This window comes from Gopherus flavomarginatus, chromosome 5 (assembly GCF_025201925.1).
Source record: "Gopherus flavomarginatus isolate rGopFla2 chromosome 5, rGopFla2.mat.asm, whole genome shotgun sequence".
In the NCBI taxonomy this organism is placed as follows: domain Eukaryota; kingdom Metazoa; phylum Chordata; order Testudines; family Testudinidae; genus Gopherus; species Gopherus flavomarginatus.
In genome coordinates this window covers 122433212-122455740 of record NC_066621.1, presented here as the reverse complement: position 1 = coordinate 122455740, position 22529 = coordinate 122433212, and the positions used below count along the sequence as shown (strand labels likewise).

General features: G+C 43.3%; 1 protein-coding gene across 3 annotated transcripts in view; it reads left to right on the top strand.

The window, feature by feature from the left end:
• Positions 1-3752: 3752 nt before the first annotated feature.
• STON2 (stonin 2) overlaps positions 3753-22529 on the top strand; it is a 111081-nt gene continuing 92304 nt past the window's right edge. For all 3 annotated transcript variants that reach the window (XR_007774431.1, XR_007774430.1, XM_050953231.1), the window contains exon 1: positions 3753-3921. The gene's annotated coding sequence lies outside the window, so the exon portion shown is untranslated. The remainder of the gene's footprint in view (positions 3922-22529) is intronic.

Genomic DNA, 22529 nt, shown 5'->3' with positions numbered 1-22529 from the left:
ATGCACCATTCCTCGCTCTAGGAGTCTTGACATGTATCTGATGTCTAAGCCCCCGCACAATCTTCAAACCAGCTGAAGATGGGTGTTGCCCTGGCCAGCTCACAGATGGGGCCTGATCCAGCAGCTGTGCCCAGAACATGCCTAACTGCACACAAAACAGCCAGAGGGAGAGACTGGCTCCCTTATAACCTTTAGCCTGGCAGTTAGGATACTCGCCTGGAATGCCAGAGACCCTGGTTTAATTCCCCCACTGCCTAATGGGAAGGGATTTGAACAGGGGTTTTCCATCTCTTAAGTGAGTGCTCTATAAACTGGACTATGGGATAGTCTGATTGCGGGACTCCCTCAATCTCTCTTCTTGAAGACATTCCACTTTCTATAAAATAATTAAATGTTAATTGAGCCAGAGAGAGAGAGTGATACTCTAGTGCAGTAGTTAGGGAACTGACAGCAGGGAGACTCCTGTTCAAATCCTGTCTCCACATTGGGCAGAGGCAGGAATTGAACCGGGGTCCCCACATCCTGGATGAGTACCGGGGTCCCCACATCCTGGATGAGTACCCTAACTATTGGGCTAAAGATTGTAACGGAGTAATTGTTCTTCTCCCTACCCCATCGTGTGGAGTTAGGCAGGTGCCTAAACCATTCTTGCAAGAGACAGCTTACACTCCATGGGCACCTGACTCCAGGAAAGGGGTTCCCCGCTGTGGTTTGGAAGCAGAGGTTTCCTTCAACTCAGGCTGAGGTACGTAATTCTCTGAGGGAGCGGGATTTAGGACACCCCCCCCCCCATTGGTATCTCCTGTTGGCTAATTTAGGAGGCTACTTGTTGGCTTTTGTCAATCCCATTCCTGAGTCTGTTTTTCTCCCCATGGATTGTACAGGGAACCTACATGCCTAACCCAGACTTGTGGTTTCCAATGATTTTTCAAGGGGCCTAAAAGTCAAGTATTGCAATGCTCAGTGTTGCAATACCTAAGTCCCATCATTGATTCAGTCCTTGTCCTTTCAATTTTTTAAATGTTACTCTACAACTGGAGTCCCTTGTTTTATTCTGTGCTTGCACATCTTGTGCTGGCTGGCACCACACATGGGAACTGTTGTTCATGTGACACGTGTGGATAAACATTTAAGATTCATCAGTTATTTGCTGTTCTGGGACCTGAGCTGGATTTCCCAACAAGAGCAAGAGGGCTATGTCTTATGGCAAGGATGCTGAAAGGGGCACTTGCAGGGAAAATAAACTTAGATGGAAAATATGACTCTTGTATATCATGTATAAATGAAAGGAATCTTCACAGTAGGTCTCCTAAATGCCTGATCATGCACCGTGCTAAGCACACATCTCCCAGGGAAGCCAATGGGTACTGAGGGAATTCAGCACCTTGTAGGAGGTTCACTGCACCTTGTGGGTTTGGGCCCTAATTCTGCATTTGAAAATAAGCATTTACACGTGCCGAATAAGTAATTATACATAAGTGCTTGCACAGATTTTGCAGGCACAAATTTAGAAGGCTCCTCTGAAACTGCGATCCCTGTTGTCAAATTGAATGATCAGTAAATGCTGTAGGAATGTCTGCAAAGAAGATCTTATATCCATCTATAGTGTTAAACTAGTACCCTAAATTTTTCGTGACCTTTGGGCAATGTGTAAACCTGGCATTAGTTTTGTCAACTAGTATTCCTCCTCTTTTCCTAGAAAGCACAGATGTACATTGCTGGAGCCCTCTCATACCCTTGAACTGAGTTATGCAATTGAGCAGTGTAACAACACCTCATTGCCACTAGTTGGCATCCATGTGTCAATTTTTTCATGCAAAGGAAATTTTTCTTGATTTTATATTTTATATATATATGTAATTAGTGGGGGATGGGAGTATCTGTCAATAGTGTAGACAGGAAGCCCCAAACAGCTTCGACAGTCTCTGTGAAGGACAGAGAGGCCAGGCAGGAGAAGCCAGAAGTACTGAAGTTGTCTCACCTGGTTTTAGTAATAATAATGGTGCAGTTATGTTGTGCTTTTCATTTGTGTGATAGTGATGGAAATGTTAGAAGAGTTGAGATTAGGTGAGAAAATCGGATAAGAAGAGTGAAAGGTCAGCATTAGGAAGAAACAGCATGGGTGGGTGTGAGGGGACAGGCCAACATGAAATATAGCTGATGTTGGTCAGGGACCACATTTGGAAAGGGACAAAGAATCAGTGAGATTCAGAAAAGTGATCAGAGATCAGCTGTGGCATTAGCAAATTATCCAAACATACACAATCGCACGGTTCCATCACTGTCTCCTTTTGCTCTCATGCATTATATCTCTTCTGAGAGAGGGATGGATTCATGGATACAGCACAGCACTTCTGGGTTTTCTTCCTAGCTCTGCCTCTGCTTGACATGGTCTTGGGTAAATCATGTAACCTTTGTACCTCAGTTTCCCAGCTATAAAATATGAGAATACTCCCTCCATCCCAGGCATTTGGTTGTTCTGATTATTTGTTTATGATAAAAGCAGCAGAGTCCTGTGGCACCTTATAGACTAACAAACGTATTGGAGCATGAACTTTCATGGGTGAATATGTTTATGATAGTACAAGGCACTGTAGAAATGCAAAAAGAGGCACAGCCCTTTCCCCCAAAAGCTTACATTGAGAAGGCTGTGTAGTTATAAAGTCCTCTGGGACCATCTGTTGGAAGATGGCTTTATGGGTCTGATCCTGCTCTCATTGAAGTTAACATTAAAAGTCCCATTGATTTCCATGGTGTAGAATTGGACCTTTAAGTGCAATAGGCCAGATCAGTGGTGGGCAACCTGCAGTCCACCGCTTCTCGCAGCTCCCTTTAGCCAGGAACAGCAAACCATGACCACTGGGAGCTGTGGGGGCCATGCCTGCGGACAGTTAATGTCAGCAAAATGTCTCATGGCCCGCAATCAGATTACCCTGATGGGCCACAGGTTGTCCACCATTGTGCCAGACAGTTAAACATTCAGGAGCAATCTTGCAGTAATCAGTGTGTTTGTGACTGAATCTGAGCCATATGGTGAGGGTTGTAGGAAAACAGCTTTTGGATCCAAAGTGTAGGGTTTAAAAAAGGTGGGGGGGTTAATAATATTATGAGCAAGGGAATAAAAATCTGATTCCAGATCCCTTGACAGTGTCATTTAAACACTGACTCACTCGCTTTTAACCACCTGTTTGTGTCCCAACCATAATGTTAAGTGATATTTTTAGCTACAATATTTTACTAACACATGTAGCTTCTTTTCATATTGAAAACTCAAAACAGTGACATGGGAGGGATGTGAACAAGGAATCTGGAGTTGGTTTAAATGCTACTATGTTATTTTATGATCTATAGAAAGGCTTTGCCATTTACCTGTGAATTTACTACCTGCCCCTCTTCTTCCCCCCACCCCTCCTCAAAAGACTTCTCCAGGTAAGGGCCTGTACATTCCATCCCTGCATTAGAAGAAACTTGATAAACAGGGTGAGATCTGAGACCTGCCTGTGCAAATCTAGGAGCTCACCGACTGTAAGGGGAGGAGCAGCGAACCCCAGAGGTGAGAACCTGGGCACCAGAGCCTGCCCAGCAGCACCACAGTGTTGGGTGAGAGAGGGGAGGGGACACCCCCCCTCCAGCCAATCCCCATTTTCCCTGCCTCTCCTCCTCAGGCTCAGGATGCTGCCCAATCAGGCTGTGCTCTTGCAAAGCTCCCTTCCTCTAAAGGGGAGGGGAGGAGGAAAGAGCTGGAGTCCTCACTAAGGGATCGTTCAGGGGCAGCGGCTCTGTGCCTCCCTCCCTGGGTTTCTGCTGCTGCTGACCTGAGAGCCTGCTGCTCAACTTTCCTCCCGCTGCTGCTGGCGCTTTGATTCGCCCATTCCCCTGCTCTGCTTGCGGTGGCTGAGAACTCTCTAAGCGGTTTCCAAGGTAATGTGACCTCTCCTCCCCCCGCAGGGTGTCTCTGGCTTTATTCACAGAAAGTGCCCTAGAGCAGGCAGGGCAGGTGGAGACTGGGAAGGCGTCTCCCGGGGACAATCGTTACTCCTCGGAGCCCTCCTCCGAAACCACTGTTCACTACTGACCACCTAGCATTCTCGGAAGTGTATCATTTACCACACACGCAGAAAGCAGCTCTTTACAATACACACGCACCGCAGCCTTTATAACACACACACATATACATAGAGAGCAGCGCTTTACAATACACACACACACACACGCAGCAGCATAGCTCTTTACAATACAGACACACGCCGAGGATCATTGTTATAGCCTAGCAAGGTGCGTTTGTTAATATCTTTTATAGAACGCACTGCATGTTGTCCTAGCCTAGAAATTCTCCAGGGAATACGCTCGGCTCTATGGGGAAAAAATGTAAAAAGGGTGGAGATTTCTCTTCCCTAAACCAAGAGCAGATATCACACCTCATTCTTTTAAAGTCACTTGATGGGCAAGAGACCGGGGAGAGAGCAGGGATCAGATTTACAGTCCTGTTGGAGTGGAGACATGTAAAGGAATCCTAGAAATTAGAGATGAGAGAGCTCTTTTAAAATCACCCTGTCATCCTCCAGAGGCCAGGGCAAGACTGCTCCCTTCAGCGTTTTATACGTTGTGTGCCACTCAAATGACAGGGCTTCCACAGCTTCCCTTGGAGACTCCTCACAGACCTACGTTTTTCCCAATACCCAGCCTAAATTTCCCTGCCTCAATTTCATGCCATTACTCCCAGCTATATTCTCTTTGACCATTCCTCAACCTCTTATACCCTTTTGATACCTGTATAGGATGATTGTCGTTTACGTGCAGACTAGCAACCCTTGAGCTACCAAATGAGCTCTTATCTTACAGTAATATAGAGTATGTTATCTCTTTTGTATAAACATCAGGGGTTTATTGTACAGTGTGGAGGGAAGGGTTAATGAGTCACTTATAAAGGATATGTGGAAGTTGCTCCCATCCACCTCTTTCTCAGCTGCTCTATGCAATTACTCATGTGTTGTATTTTGGGGGGGTGGGGAGTTTCCTTCATGATTCCAGAGAAATGTATTTTAATGATTTCCTGTAGGTATGATTGCTACTGATGTTACTACAGGATATTTTAAATACTTCAGGCATCAAGCAACTTAAACTTGAAAAAATTAGAAAAGCAGAATTTCCATATGTGTCTGTGTGTGTATACACGTATGTGTATACATTACACACATACATGTATACACACACATAGACACACATGGAAATTCTGCATTCCTAATTCTTTCAACTTTAAGTTGCTTGATGTCTGAAGTATTTGCAATTTCTCATATATGTGTGTGTCTGTCTGTCCGTCTGTCCATCCACAGGGGAAAATCTTTACATTGTCCATTCCACTGCCCCCATGTCCTCATGTTAATGTCAGTTTCACACTAAAGTTGCATTTTCACATGTTGACTCTTTCTGATTATTTTGCTTTTAATTTTGTCCAAGGACCTTCCCTTTCTGGTTGCTTCCCCTTGTTTAATCTTGTTAGCAGAGTCTTACTTGTACTAAGCCTGCTGTGTTTTTTTTGTTTTGTTTTTTTCCAAAAACTAGAATGTGACCATATGACTGGATCAAGTAATACTTTGCACTTCCCCTTTTCCTAGCACCAGTCAGACTTTTGAATGGAAATTATCCCATGAAATAACTTTCATGAAACTAGTTTGAGGGCATTTTTATTAATGATGGTAAATTATATTTGTTGAGGCAAAAATTTAACAAATGCAGGCATTTTTTTTTGGCTTGTAATTCATCTATGAATCATTCCTAACTTCTGCTAATCATAGAATTATACAAATGTAGAGCTGGAAGGAGCCTTGAGGAGTCATCAAGTCTAGCCCCCTGCGCTGAGGCAGGACCAAGTAAATTTAGTGTAAATGTAGGCTTTGAATACATAATGGAGTGGACAAATAATTTTCAAATTATAGGGTTGTTTTCAAAATGTTAATTCACTGATTATGGCATTTGGTTGATTGCATGGTATTTCTTTCTTCTGCTCCCTAAAATACTTGTCTTCCAATACATACACACAGAACTTTTGAACTTCACAAACACTTTTGTGAGTTCTAGAGCTTGTTCCAATATTCTCAAGTAATCAGTATTATGTCCCCAAGAACAGTAGCAAATCAAATTTGTATAATTTGCAAATATGTTTGAGATTATTCCACCTGTGCTAATATTTACTCTAAATTGAGATAAACGATGCTGGGTTATACCATATACAGGGCATATAAAATGCCCCAAATTAGATTAGTTTTCCAAGTGGCTGGGTTATTTCTACACTAGCAAGTTTGCACAAGTGTGACCTTTATAGGTGGTGGTTTCCCTGGGCTATATTTAATAACCTGTCATAGCGACACTTCTGGCCTGTGCTGGTTACAGTGATTTCATTTATATCCATTTCTAAATAACATTAAAAAGTTTTAATGATATTCCTATGGAGATCACAAATAAAAAGCAAACAGCAATAGTAAATAGGTGGAACAGCACTGCAATCCCCACTGACAGGTCAGTCTCATTCAAGGTAGCGGGACCAAACAGAAGTATGGAAAATTGGGACAGGGGTGGGGGGTAATAGGCACCTATATAAGACACAGCTCCAAATATCAGGACTGTCCCTATAAAATTGGAACATCTGGTCACCCTAATTAAAGGTGGCGTTGTGGCAGCCCTCAACACGAAGAACTACCTAGATACAGGAATGCAAATGCACAACTACAGTGATCACAGCTAGCTTTTAACTTTATTTTTCAGTTGATTTATGTTAGGATGCACAAAAGAAAACCTTGGTATTTAAGCTTAATGACAACAAACGTTGGTCAAGTTTTCTCTTGCAAGTGTGCCTGTACACGTCGATCCTGATCTGCAGCACTTCAGTTGTTTGAGTCTTTGGTCTCTCCAGAGCTTTTGCCAATGTACCTCGGTCCTTATCTCCAGAACCTCCTGTTATTCCAGTGCTATGCGTCTCTAAAATACAGGATGGTGTTAATACACAGTGGGGTGGTGATTTGGATAAATGCCCCATGGGCACTTAATAAAGGAGAATAAACTCATCTCATTTGTGACCAAAACCCATGTCTGTGCTACTTGGTTGACTAACTTGTTGTTAAAAGCTAATGGCTTATAATGTTCCCATGTGTGGGAAATACAGATTGTGGGTGAGTTAAATACAGACAGTGGGTGGGTTAAATACATTCTGTTTATATTCCTTGCTTTTCAGCTCTGAGGCTATGTGAAATCTGGCTTCTGCAAAGCATGAGAAATAATATGCATGCAATGTTAATGCTGGGTATCTTAAAATGCTTTCACTTTCTAGGTTTGGCTAGGAAATGGTATGCAGAAACTGGGTTATTAGGTTTAACTAGGGTGACCAGATGTCCCAATTTTATAGGTACAGTCCCGATTTTTGGGTCTTTTTCTTATATATGTTCCTATTACCCCTACCCCTGTTTCGATTTTTCACATTTGCTGTCTGGTCATCCTAAGTTTAACAGAGATCAGCCTCTAGCAGTTTTGATTATCAATTTGATTTGTCAAAATTGATGTGTCAGTTTTGACAAACTGGCATTTTCAGACCACCCATTTTTTACAAAAAATTCCCAATCAGCTCTAGTGGTGGGACTTGTCATCTTAATCTTTAAATTGCTTTGAGATAGAAGGTGCTATATAAATGCCAAGTTACTATTAATTATTCATGTATTGATTAAGAGTCTCTGAAAGTTGCTTTTATGATTTATTAAAGTATTTGTGGCAAAAACAGATTTTGATCCTTTAATTTCTTTACACTGCACATCATCTGACAGCCTGTCTCATGACTGTGCTTTGCTAATTACCCCATCTTCTCATGGACAAGCTGACAAAAGGTTCAGCAGAGGACTGCAAGTTCCACAGGAGGGGGACAACCTTTTGACAGGCCCATTTAAGTGAATCTGTTAACTATACAGAGGCAGTGTACCCAGTGGGTATGTATGTGTGACCAAATAGATCAGCATTCTGGGAAACAGAGACGGAAGCTTTTGTGTTTGCATTTTGGGATGTAGCATGGAATCCTCCTGGAAAAGTGGAACATTAGGGGTGAAGTCATAGCCCCATTGAAGACAATGGGAGTTTTACTATTGAACTCAGTATGCAGTATTGAACTCAGTAGGGTCAGGATTTCACCCCTAGTGTCCGCTCTGAAGACATATGCCTCTAGCTAGAAGCCGTACAGTTCCCATGATTTCAGTAGTTGAAGATCATGCACTAATGGTCTTTTTAAAATATATAAACAAAGTGAATTGAGTGACACGCTCCGTTTAACAGCCCTGGGAGGGAACTCTCATATTACATCAAATTGAAAGAGTTCAGTCTAGTAGTTAGATCTGGGGTCTGGGCATCAGGATTCCTGAGTTCCTCACCCTGAGACTGTGTGACCTCTTGAGCAAGGCATTTATTTGTATTTTTTTAATGATAAATTTATTGTTGCTCTTCATATATTTTTACAGAAAAAAGCAGAAAGAGTAGAGGAAGACTAGGATGGAAGGTTAAAAAGAGATTGGGTAAGAGAAGACATTATCACATGCATCCCTTATTGATTAGTTATGGACCATAATGGTGCTTTGTTAATATACCAAAAATTATCAGTAGGAAAGCAAGGGTGTTGAGCTATGTAGGCCTCATAAGCATTGGTTTCTTGGGGGTGTAATTAATGAAAGATAGCTACATGTTTAGATCACCACTACAAGAGTCTCATCTTTGAGTTAGCCATTTTCTTCCACAGTGAACAGTTCCTGAAAATTTGCAATCTGTTTTCCTAATGGTGGTGTATTGGGGCTTCACCATTCTGCTGCAGTGACATTTTTAACAATTAGTATAAGATGTTATAAACAATAGGTTTGATTTCTTTTCTTTTTTTTTTTCAAGCTTACATTTGTATTGATCCCTAAGGGAGCAAGTAGGGTAGATAGTTTGATTTGTTGTCCTATTACTTCAGTACAGCACTTAGTGACTTAGTCCAAATGTCTTAGCTTTGAGGCAAAATCAATGCTGAATAGCAATGTTGTTCAATTTGTGCAGAATAAGAGGGGTTCTATCATCTGGTATTGACTTTGAAGATGTAAAGTGCAAACTGAAGACCTACTGTTAAGCTTCAAAGTGGCATGCCACTCTGTCCGACTCGTTTTGGTTGTGGGTGTTCTCATGTGTTGCTTCAGTGAGCAACTGGCAGACCAGGAGTAGATAAGGCTGGCAGTAGGATCTGGAGACAGGACCTGAAATGGACTGTGGAAAGCAGTCTGAAGTGACCAGGGAAGAGGCCAAGAAGCAGATTGGAGAAAAGAACCCTGGGGATGACTGGGGTCACTTTGGTAAAAGATTGCTTGGAAGTCTTGGATTAAGAGGGGTGGGCCCTGCACCAAAGGGTGAAAAGATAGTGGTGTTTTGTTTTTGTTTTGTTACTTTTTGCTTTTGTTGAACTTTTGTTTCACTCCCCTTTGTTTACACCAGAAGGGGAAAGTTTTTGTTGGTTTAGGCCAGGGACTAAACTAAACCAACATCCCAATGAGGAGGGAAACTCAGTGGCTGCACCTGACCAAAGAGTGGCAAGATAATGACTCGGTAAAGTCATTGGGCAAAATGTAACTCAGTGTACCCCCAGTGTAACTCCTTTGCTTGTCACCTAGGATAAAATTGGCACCTGTGCTTTAAGATCCTGGAAAGGGGCTGTAGGAGTATGCAGCCATCCTCATTTTCTCCCCAGAGCAAGCAGTGGAATCTGCAGCTGAATTTCAAAATGGTCTCTTGGGGTCTGGGAACAGCAGACCTGTCCGGTGAGCTGGAAAGAAACCTCCCTTTTACTGAGCGGGTAGGAGCTGTGCTCAGAGTGTCTCAGCTGGAAGTCACTCTGCTCATTTCATGCAAAGTTCTAACTCGCATTTCTGGCAACGGAGTCCATCCACCTGTGGGCTCCGGACTGGTTTTACCATCTGTCAGTTCTTTCAGCTCAGAGCTAATGCTATCTTCAGTTTATTTTTGAGGTGGGAGGATTATGTAATAATTTTGTTCTCCATCTGTCTAAACCATGGCCCTCTCGTGAGCAGAAGATACTGCTTTTGCAGAACTACATGGTGGTTTTGTGGTATGTGGAGGGGGGCATGTGGAAACTGTACTGCTGAACATTATGGAGGAAAAGAAATGTTACCAACTACAGAATCAGAACTTGAGCTGGTCAAACTCTAAAGCACAGTTCACTACCAGCATATTGGCTTCAGTGGAGTTGTGTTACAAAAGAACTGGGCCATGGTGTTTACTTCTTAGCAGTTTGACTATCTGCTCTCATGGATTGCTGACCCTAAAAGATACTGTCAAGAGATTTTACTTATACTTTTCCTCTGCCCTGTCATTTGCAATATATTGCAACTGAAATACCTCCCTGAAAATGCCTCCTCCTCATGTCTTGGGTGCATTCGAACCGTTTCAGACAAACGCTCCCAGACCTCCTTTTGAAAGCACTGTACAGTAAGCTGCATGAATTGGGGGCTGGGAAGAGACCCTGTTGGTTCGAGTTGTTGTCTATTCACTGTCACAGCAGAGTGTGGAACTATTGCAAGATACACTCAGCAGGTTTGTACTTTTTTTCTTCTTAACCACAGACCCATCATTGTGACCTCTCCAATTTGACTTAATTATCCAAGTCTCTGAGTGAGGCAGCTGCCTTGGTCTACCACACTGTATATATGTGTGTTCAGAGTTTGGCACCAGCCTATTTATATTCACTTTTTTTTCCAAAGCAGATTGCAAAGACACCCTTCATTCAATCCAGTCCATTGGTTTGAAAGTGCCTGGAGCTAAAACTGATTGAGAAAGACACAGGCTTTTTGGATTGCTGCTCCAAGCAGCTGGAATGAGCTCTTCCACACCACATTGAAACAGGCGCCAACCCTGAACTTTTAATTCTTTGTCTTCAGAAACCTTGTCAGAGTTAAAGGAATTGAAACTGAGACTGCTCAGTGTTGTAATCTGCTGATTTTGGATGTTGTCTTAAATATTTTTGTTTGTGTCTGCATGAAATATGCTGGAGTCAAATGTATGTATGATTGCTGGTGAAACAGTGAGACAGGGGCAGGGATGGGAATAAAACCCCAGATTCTGGAATCCCAGCCCACTGCTCTAACTACTGTTACACATTTTCTCCCTATCTTTGTTGCTACCTTGAGGGTAGCATGTCCAGGAATAAACATCCAGGTCAACAAGGTGGATCAAGTAGTAGGAAAATAAATTTGTCACTTAAATATTTCTGCTCTTTGCTTCTCTGCCTCTCTGTCAGGCTCTGAGACGTTGAGGAGTCCACGATAAAATTTTCAAATGGGACTTAGGCACTTCGGAGCCTAAATCTCATTGAAAGTCAGTTGGATTTAGGTGCTTTCAAAAACTTTTCCCTGTGAATGATCTATAGAAGCTCTTCAAATACTAAGCTTTTCAGAGAAGGCCCTTTGCCTTCACACATGTCTAATTGCCTACCACACAATTAGCTGTGTATACATAACACTGATTACTAAAATGAAATAGGCGTTATGGGAGAATGGGTCTGCTCCTTTGCTGCAATAAGAGTTCAAGGAAACTTCAATCTCTAACCCTTTCCTTGATTTTAACTGATTTTATGATGTTACATCTCCTCTACAGTGAAGAGAGAATACAGCACTCATGCCATAAGTCAGCTGCGAAGTCTTAGATTTGAATTAAAGGGAAATAACTTTCCCATTAAATATGGCCTATCAGCTCCTAAAACTGTAGTCTAGAATGGCGTTCATGTCCAGCCATTTGGAAGGCACTAATGTTCTGTTATCTAAGAAACTGGGAACCGGGAGAGCTGGGTTCTGTCCAGGACTCTGCCACTGACTTGCCATGTGACCTTCCCCACTCAATGCCTCAGTTTCCTGATCTGTAAATGAGTATGACGACACCCCCCTTCGTAAAGTGCTTTGATAGCATCAGATAAAAAGTGCAGTATAAATACAAAACATTTTATTATTAGGCATTCAGAATGCCCAAATTACTGCTAATTGTGTGTCTGCCATTGGAAATCGATGAGACTGCAGCTTTAGTAATAATAAAAGGCAGCAGATTTTCTTTCTCAAAGCAAGTGAAGGTTGAATAAATTCTCTGTGAAGCAGGGAGCTGCAAAGTGCCTTCACCACAACCACTTTCCTTTTCCTCTGGTAACTTCAAATCCTCCAAGTACGGAGACTGATGTGGAGGGGTTGGTCAGTTGGCTTTTTCTAAATGTGGAATTTTAAAAGCTGAAGTTGCATTCTTGGATCTTGTTTGAAAACTGGAATTTTCCCCTACCCCTGCAAGAAGTTGGGGGGCAGGGGGAGGTTGAGTTTTAGAAGATTTTGTGGGTTCTGTGTGAGTATGCACGTACACGGAGAACTTTCATAGCACTTCACTTGAGCCAAGCATAAGTCAGGTGGTCATCAAAGGCTTCTCCTATCCATGTCTTTCTGTGACTTTCAACAGCCCTCTTAACCAAGGGCCTACTCCCTTCTTTGAGGGCACCTTACCAGCAGAGCACCCATTCCTGCTCCACTTCTGGTCCCCTCCTGAACAGTGACTGTCTACTTCAGCAATAATGCCCTGTAATGGGAGCAAATGACCAATATCTCCTACTGTGTTATTTTTATTCATTTCATTTTATGACACATGCTGATCTTTCAGACCATGGACAACACTTAATAGTATAATTTTAAAAGAACAGATTGGCACAATGCTTTCCAGCATGTTCTCCTTGTTCCACCCACTGAACAACCAAAGATCAGGACTGACAGCTGAATGTACAGATGAACCTGAATGTATAAGGGTACTGACCACTGAGCTCTAGCACCAAGTGGCATTTGCCAGTATCCTACATGCTTCACAATTGGGCTCCAGCATGGAGATATCCCTCACGAGACTAAAAGACACGCTCCTCCTGGCAGTGGGTGGAAGCTACATCAGTGCTTATGCTACGTAACCTCCCTGAAGCGTTTGACACAGCTGAGCACTTAGTGCTGCTGACCTTCTCATGCAGTGTAGGTGGTGCAGCACTACCTGGGCTCCTGTTGGGAGAGTAATGACCAGAGCCAGAGCATGGTAATAGGCAACTGATCCACTTTCCCCCAGAACCCTCAGTTGTATAATCTCATAGCGATCTGTGCTGCCACCATTCCCCTCCTCTCTCCAATATCTACATGAGAGCATGTTGGTAGGTGGTAAGACACCATGGGTTCCTCTGCCAATGGTGCACCAATAACACACAGTACATATACCCCCTTACCACAGCCACAACCAACACCATTACAAAGATCTCACAGTGCCTTAAATGAGATCAGCACATGGTAAAGAGCAGCTGGCTCAGACTGAACAAGGGCAAGACCAAAATGGTCAGAAAGGGGAAATGTTTAGAAGTAGCTAGGGCACTCTTCTCCCCTTCCATCAAAGGTGTCTGTCCCCATTCATCAAAGCAATGAAAGTCTTTGGGTCCTGGTCTACTCATCACTTAGCCTAGGAGACCAGAGAGAATCAATAGCAAAAAATTCTGCCTTCTGCCTCCAGTTTACTAGGAAATTTTTTGCCTTCTTCCAAAATGAGGATCTGGCAACCATGTGTCCACAACAGGCTCTTTTGGAAACATTTCCCTTTGTTACTAACACTCAGGCAGCCTCGTGTCCACTATATTCACGTTGTCAGGTTACAGCAACAATCATGCAAAGGATCATACAATAGTGATAAAATGTGTGTGGTTTTTTGTTTTCTACTGTGTGTGAATTTGATTTTGATTTTTTTTAACTGCAAATAAAACATTTCCCATGAGGCTGTCCTTTAAAAGCAAGCTTTGCCCCATCTTTTTCATACAGTTGCTCTTTATTCCCTTGAAATGGTGGTGGTCAGGCTAAACCCACACCACCATTCCGCCTGATCTTCCTGTATTTAGGGTATTTAAAATAGAGAGTGAAAACAAAAAGGGTTATTTGTAGATTGCCCCAGGAGGGTGACAATGTCCGAGCATCATACAAATTTGCATAATCGTACTTGGCTCTCCGAGACACTAGAGGGTAGGAGAAGACTAATCAGATCTTCCAGTCATTCCCTCTGCCAGAGCAGGCTTGTTCTCTGCAGTACAATTTCTGATGTTTTTATCCTATCTAGCTTTAAACAGTTCAAGCAATGGGGCATCCACTAATTCCCGTGGGAGACCATTCCACCTTCTACAGTCCCATTTGCACAAAGTTTTCAAATGATTTTAGCTTCCTTCTAGCAAGACTCCTGTTTAAATGCAGTTTCTCTAGGAAAACGTTAACATGGGTTAAAAGCTGTGTGTAGATATAATCTAACTGTTGGATTCAAACAGGATATGGTTTCCTTGCTCAATATTCCAAGCCTCCTTTTACAACCAGAATTCTGCCCAAAAAGCTCTCTTACCTTTAACACAAGATCATGCTATAAGTGCTTTTCTAGATGTTTAAGGTTTTCTGCTGCCTTCTCTGGCTGTATAAGGATCAATGGGACTAGAACCCAGAGTTGTAGAGCCTAGAAGGGCTGACAGGCCCACATTGCCACCAGACAGAAGTCCACCCAGGGAATACTGTGGAGTTTGAGCGCAGCAGGAAATACCATCCAAAAGGTCCAGAGTGACAATATGCTGTGGCCCCAAGTGTACTATTTAATCCTGGAGGGTGGCCCAGCAAGTTGTCTGGGCAGGCACATAGATAGGGCTCTACCACATTCATGGCTGTGAAAAATGCGTCACAGACCATGAAATCTGGCTATTGTAGAGGGGTTGGGGTATTGCCACCCTTATTTCTGTGCTGCCTTCAGAACTGGGCGGCCAGCGAGCAGTGGCTGCTGGCCTGGCACCCAGTTCTGAAGGCAGCACTTCCACCAGCAGCAGTGCAGAAGTGAGGGTTGCATGGTATGGGGGGGTGTCACTTTTGGGGAGGGCAAGCTGGCCTTATGGGTGGGTGACATGGGTGACTGCACAGGGCAACATGGTCAGGGTGTGTGCGTGCTGTGGTCAGCCCTGAGCAAACACACCCAGCTAGTCCAAGGTCCCTTAACTCCTGAACGCTGGGGAGGAGTAGGGCTGGGGGCTCCTACTGTGCGCTGGTCTCCAGCTGCTAGTCCCCGCAGGGCTGCAGAGGGGCAGAACTTCATCTTCCCCTGCACAGGCCACTCCTGGGGCTGGATCAGAGCCACCTCCAGTGGCAGTGCAGAAGTAAGGGTGGCAATACCATACCATGCCACCCGCACTGCTGCTGGTGGTGGCTCTGCCTTCAGAGCTGGACACCCAGCCAGCAGCCGCCACTCTGCAGCTGCTCATCTCTGAAGGCAGCGCCACTGCCAGCAGCAGTTCAGAAGTAAGAATGGCAATACTGTGACCCCACTACAATAGACTTGCAACCCCCACTCAACTCCTGTTTGAGTCAGGACCCCTATAGTTATAACACTGTGAAATTTCAGATTTAAATATCTGAAACTGTGAAATTTAAGACTTTTGAAATCCTATGACAGTGAAATTTACCAAAATGGACCGTGAATTTGGTAGGGCCCTACACATAGATTTCTGACCTGCTGTTACTCCCAACCACACCTTGTCTTCTGATCTCCAGGTTCTGCCATCACCTTGACACTAGCCTTTTGGTTCCAGCCTAGTACAACATCTAATCTTGGGTCTGTTGCGTTTGGTTCTGGCCATTCCTCCAACCCGTGCTCATGGACTGCCATCTTGTAGCTGTCCTTGATATGTAGATGCCAGCTCAGCTGTGACTGCTAGGCAAGACTACCTAGGTCCCAGCCCCTTACAGTCCGCTTCTGTGGTTTTTCTTGTCCCTTTATCTGCTCATGCACAGCTTCACCAAATCAATACCCAGACCTCTACATTTTCATTCATCTCCTAGTGCGGGGATTGGCATCCTTTGGCACGTGGCCCATCAGGGAAATCCGCTGGCGGGCCGGGATCATTTGTTTACCTGCAGCATCCACAGGTTCGGCCGATCACAGCTCCCGTTGGCCACGGTTTGACGTTCCAGGCCAATGGGGGCTGCAGGAAGTGGCGTGGGCCATGGGACGTGCTGTTCACTGCTCTTCACTGCCCCCATTGGCCTGGAACGGCGAACCACGACCAGTGGGAGCTGCAATCAGCTAAACCTGCAGACGCTGCAAGTAAATGAACTGTCCCGGCACACCAGCAGATTTCCCTGACGGGGCACGTGCCAAAGGTTGCCGATCCCTGTCCTAGTGAAATCGTTCAATCCACATATCTCTGCTCCCTTGACAGATCTTGACATATGGCTGTGGTTTAGATGGTGGCTCCTATTGTTTTAGCTATGTTACTCCAACAGGAGCTTAACTGCTTCTTACATTTAGCCTGAATGAAGGACAACTGTTACACCCACTAGCTTCAACGAAGTTTAATCCAACCCCCAGCAAAGGAACTGCTCCGGACAATCTGTGCCACAGGCAAAACTTCAGTGTGCCTTCCCCTCCTTATAGGCCTAGGGTGGGAGACTTGGCTTGCCTGTCCCTTCATCATGGCAGAGGGCCAGCTGGGCCAAATGTGAGTGGTGGTGTAACCTATGGGCAAGTCACAATGCCATTTACTCAAATTTGGCCTGGCAGTGCCTCTCTAAGGATGGAGAGCCAGTTGGGTCAAATCTGCCACCCTAGACAACTGCCTTGTTTGCCTATAGCTAAAGTGGTGCCTGACCTCAACCGTAACAATAGTATGAACTTTCCTAAGATTCAAAAGATACAGCTCCTGATTTGGCTTGTGTAATTGAATCCAGTCTTGGAGCGTAGGAGGAATTGTGCTGTCTTCCCTGTTTGCTGATGGAGCTGAAATTTCAGTTGCAAATGCAATGCTTATTCCTAGCTTTAAAAAACCAAAAGTCAGTAGTTTCTTTTTAGATGTAAATGCAGTGCCAGAACATTAGCGGCTGACAGAGAAACACTGCATTCTAGTTATAAAAGCAGGGAAATTTTAGACCAGAAAGATTCATCTCTTCAACAACCACAGCCACATTCTGGCAAACATTTATGAGCCCATCATATTCATTTTCCCATTTCCTGTCTTATTACTGCTGGTTACTAAGAAACTTGGAAGCATAAAGGTGCTTCTTGCTTTCTGATCTCCATTCTCCTCCTGCCAGCTTTATTTAATGATATCACCATCTAGTGTCTGACATGCAGACAATTCCATGGTGAGTAACTACAGTAAATCATGCATTGTCATCTTACCTCACTGAATAGATCAGGGGAGAGAAGTTAGCATGTTAAACAGAAGAGAGACCGTGGTAATCACCATGAGAGCGAGCGAAATACAGGAGGAGCTTTGTAGGGTTTACCAAATGGAACACATCTGGTTAAGTTTGTCTGAGGATAACCTTGGGTCTCTAAAGCTCACCTTCATTTCACACAGACTTTCTATACTTAGGGTACATCTACACTGAAAAATGCCCCCTCCTCCCCCACGCAACAGTAAGACTTAAAGCCCAGGTTAATTGACTCAGGGTCATGCTACAGGACTAAAAATAGCAATGTAGACTTTCCCATGCAGCTTGGGCTCTCAGAGTATGTCTACACTTCAATTAAAAACTCTGACTTTGGTTTGTGGGGCTCAGGCTAAGAGGCTGTTTAATTCCGGTGTGGACATCCAGGCTTGGGCTGGAGCACAGGCCCTGTGACGTGGGGGGGTCCCAGAGTTTGGGCTGCAGCCTGAGCCCGAATGTCTACTCCACAATTAAAGAGCCCCTCAGCCCATGCCCTGTGAGCCTGTGTCAGATGGCACAGACCAGCTGTGGGTGTCTAATTGCAGTGTAGACATACCCTAAGACTGAGTGACCAGATATCAAGTGTGAAAAATTGGGACAGAGGGCAGGGGGTAATAGGAGCCTGTGTAAGACAAAGCCCCAAATATCAGGACTGAAAAATCAGAACATCTGGTCACCCTACCTAAGACCCTCCCTCTTCTGGTTTTCAGAGCCAGAGCTCCAGCCTGAGAGGGAACAATCACCTGAACTGCTATTTTTAGCCTTGTAGCATGAACCCAAGTCAGCTGAACTCTGAGACTTGCTGCCATGGGATGGGGAGGCGAGGGGGTTGCTGTGCTTCCATACTCTAAGAAACAAGATATAAAATTTTCAGAGTTTGCAGAGACATAATAAACTATTTTGGAGATTTCCAAAAAACAGATGCCCAAATTCAAGTATTCAATTAGAAGCTGCTTTTGAACAATTTGACCCTAGATGTCTCATAACTTTGTTTTCCTAGTGTTTTATAGGAAAGGCTCCAAGCAATCCCTTTGTAAAGCCAGCTGCATTCCCAGATAATAGAGCTGTTTACAGTTTACCAGTGCAGTTGTGTCCAGACATGCAGCAACTGACTCCCAGCTCTGCAATTAATTCACCATCCTAGCAGGACAAGTTAGACTCTCTCAATTCAAAGTGGGTGCAGGGCAGGGAACATATGTGCAGCTTGTAACAATGATATCTGGAAGCTTTGAGTCTCGAAACGGATGTAGAATTGTGGCTCATGGTGGCCTTGAGAGAACAAGGAAGTGGCAGAGATGAATATGCCTCCTGTCCTCTGATAAGTGGAGATTACTAACCACATGTCATGGTCTCAGTGTATTCAGACTGCTGGTTGCCTACTATTAACTTCTTGTGAAACAGAATTTTCAGGCAGAACAGCAGTTTCCTTAGTTTCTCTTTACAAAGGATTCAAAATTAATCTAGGCCTGTAGAATTCAGGAGCTTATGTAGGTGTGGTCTGCAGCCTAACCTTAGTATATACCATATGCTGTTATTTTTTTTTTTTTCTGTGTCTGGCATGGTAAAGTGATTATTTAACAGCCTATTTCTGTGAACAACTTAGTCCATTCTCCCCTCACCCCATCAATACAGAATTGTTCCCAACTGTATTTCTTCTAGTGCTCCAGTCTAGTTCTAAAGCCCGGTTTGACTCTGAAAAGTCAGGGCAGCATTTGCCCTACAGAGTGTGATTATTATGAGGAAGATAGAACCTAACTCAATTATCCCATTCCAGGCTGAGTCTACAGGGCTAGCAGTTTGGAAAATTATCTTTTTTTCACTTGTAAAGCAGTTATGTAACAGGAGTCTACATTACACTTGGAATGACCACTGAGACGCAATAAACAGGGACATCCCCCCATGAGTCATTCTTACAGAAAAGGTTTCAGAGCAGAATCAAACTTTAATGTCTCAGGCATGTTTCTGCCACTTCCCTGGGGAGCCTGGGAGCAGAACACATCTCACTATCAGGAATGATTTGTCCTGATATTCATCCTATATTTTCCCTTAGTTTTTTCCCAGTACACCTAGTTATACCCCTTTGAATCACTCAAAATAATTTGTCTCCATCTGTGGAGCTTCAGATGTTTGTGGACTGTTTATTCTCCCCTACTCCTTCCATGTAGTGTTGCTCTTTTAAGGCCCAGGCTGAAGTCCTTGCTCATTGAGTTTTGGGAGCATAAAATATACAGGATGGGGGATACAATCTTTCTTCTTTTGTTAATCTCTCCAGCCCTCGGAACGCTATCTAATATGCTTCTCTTTAGTAATTAGGCACCCACAACCGCACACAGTTTTTTTCAGAGGCAGTCGCAGCTAGAGGCATATAGCGACAGGCTCCTGCCTCCTGAATTTTCTAAATATTACGGATACCGTTTTCAGGAGAGACCCTTTGGCTGCATCTCTTGTCAGAAATAGAAGTGTTTCAGTGGCAGATAGATGTGATATTATGGGTTGGGGAACAGCAGCTGCTAACCTTTTTTATCTCAGCTTTGACACAGGTATCCCTGAGGGAAACCCTTATTTATCACTCTCTTATCCACATGGCACCTGAAGTCTCTCTTCTTACTGTCACTCAGTAAGATGAAAAGATTCTGAACTTGAGCTCCCACGTGAGGTTTAATTGAAAAGATTCTCCTGAGGTCTACAGGAATAAGTACAGTCCTGAGAATCAAACTCAATGGCTCTAATCCTGTCTCTGCAACTGCCTTGTTGTGTGACACTGGACAAATCACTTCTCCTGTCTGGGTATAACCAAATTGGCCTATCTCAGCCAGGTGTTGAGAGGATGAGCTCACATTTGTGCAGCAATTTAAAGATGCCACAACATTCTTAGTACTGTTGTTAGCTAGGTGGCAAACTGAAGGGGGTACAGCCTGCTCCCGCTCCCAATGAAGTCAGTGGGAGTTTTGCAAATGACTTCAGTTCTGTTTACATTGTGCCTTATGTCTTTGCTGCACATCACTTGCTTTCACACTAATGGGAGTTGCACTGAATGGAGACTGTACCTCTAAGGCCGGGGCTCAAAGTAGGAAAATTCATGTAACAATGCAGTGCACATGTGAATCGGAGAATGGGTAAAGCTAGAGAATGCCCTGAAGAATTGGTCTGACCAGCAATTGGGTGAGGGGCAGTTGGTGGTAATTAAGTTATGTATTTATTGAAACAATAAGTCATGAATACAACATTTAGAACAATTGTACATATTATATTCTTCTCCCCTTCCCTACATATATCACTTGTAGACTTAGATTTTAAGCTTTTCAGAACAGGAGCTGTGCCTTTCTAGGCATGTGTTCGTGCCTAGCACAATGAGACCCAATCCTGAATACAGCCTGTGAGTGCTACCACAGGATTAATAATAATCAGAACCTCTAGCTTCATTTTTTCTTGTTTTCTCTCATACTTTATTTCTTCCAATTTCTGTTTCACTCCCCATTGCATCACTTTTGTCTTGCCCAGTTGATGCAGCTGGCGGGGTGGGGGCAGGGGGATTGTATTTAATTTTAGTGTAAATTTCCAGTGTGGAGATTGTTTAATAATCAGGAGGAGGTGATGTGCTCAGCTAGTTGTTGGCTTCTGCTTCAGGCCAAGGAGGGAGTAGCTCAGGCTCACTTGGAGAATTGTCTGAGGGAACTACTGCTTTACGGTTCACAAAATTACACTAGAACTGTTTCATCTGCAAAGGTTTATTAGGGGGACACAGTCAAGATAAAAAAATATGTTTTTCCTGGATTCATCACTGGTGTTACTAACATTTTGGATTATTACTGCAAAAAGAAGGTCAGAATCCAATTCCCTTTTTACTATTACTGCAGTTTGTTTACTTTTTTGCACTTCATGCAACTTGGGACAGCAAAACTTACCTAGTCAATTTACCTCTCAGATACTAGTTAGTTTCACTTTCTAGTTCTCCTACGCTAGCTCAAAGCCCTTACTTTACGGCAGGGATCGGCAACCTTTCAGAAGTGGTGTGCTGAATCTTCATTTATTCACTCTAATTTAAGGTTTTGTGTGCCAGTAATACATTTTAACATTTTAAGAAGGTCTCTTTCTATAAGTCTATAATATATAACTAAACTATTGTTGTATGTAAAATAAATAAGGCTTTTAAAATGTTTAAGAAGCTTCATTTAAAATTAAATTAAAATGCAGAGCCCCCCCCAGACCGGTGGCCAGGACCTGGGCAGTGTGAGTGCCACTGAAAATCAGCTCACGTGCCGCCTTCGGCACCTGTGCCATACGTTGCCTACCCCTGCTTTAGAGTCTCTAGTAATGCAGGGTAATTATGATTTTTTGTGTATTTTAATACCATTCTACAGATTGTAGGTATTCTGCAGCACAGATCCCCTTATAAGACAATACATTTACAGTTATTTTGTTTTAAAATGTAACAAAAACCTTTCTATTAATATTAAGTTTGAAAAACAAAGCCTAAGTTTGAATCCTAAACTACCTGACTGCAGCTGTCTCTTTTAAGTACACAGGTTCAGATGAAATCAAAGACTTATCTGACTTGATGCTGCATGTGATACAATAGGTTCTGTCTCCACAACCCGAGTCCATTGACGTGGGTCTAAGTGGGAAAGCCCAAGCAAAGACTTCTAAATGGTAACTATCAGCAGAGCTCAGCTGTTTCTATTGAGTACAGGTTAGATATCATGAGGATTCATGCCTGGAATGGCTTTTTCCTCTCATCACTAATTAAATGGTTAATGATCTAAAAATGTAAAGTGTCTCATAAGTGCTAGGGCATATTATTATTGGGTTTTTTTATTTGTGTCACAATGGTGTCTAGAAGTCCCAAACAAGATCAGACCTTCATTGTGCTAGGCACGGTAAATATACATATTGGGGAAACTGAGGTATGGGATATGTTAATTGACTTCCCCGAGGTTGCACATGAAATCTTTGGCAGAGCTGGGAATAACCACTAAACTTTATGCATTCACTTAAATGTCTCTGTTTGATATTCCAACTGCTTTGTGTGTTACATAAATGATAACAGAGAGGCACTTAAAGAAGAAACTAAGAAACTCCTAGAGCAGTGTTGACTCTTAGTCAAAGCAGTGCACTGGGAGCCAATACTGAGGACTGTCTGTTTCACTGTGTAACCTCTGTTTTTGTCATGCTCCCACCCCTGTAAAACCTGAACACATTCTGATGACCAAGTATTACGTTAAATTTAGAAGGTTTTTT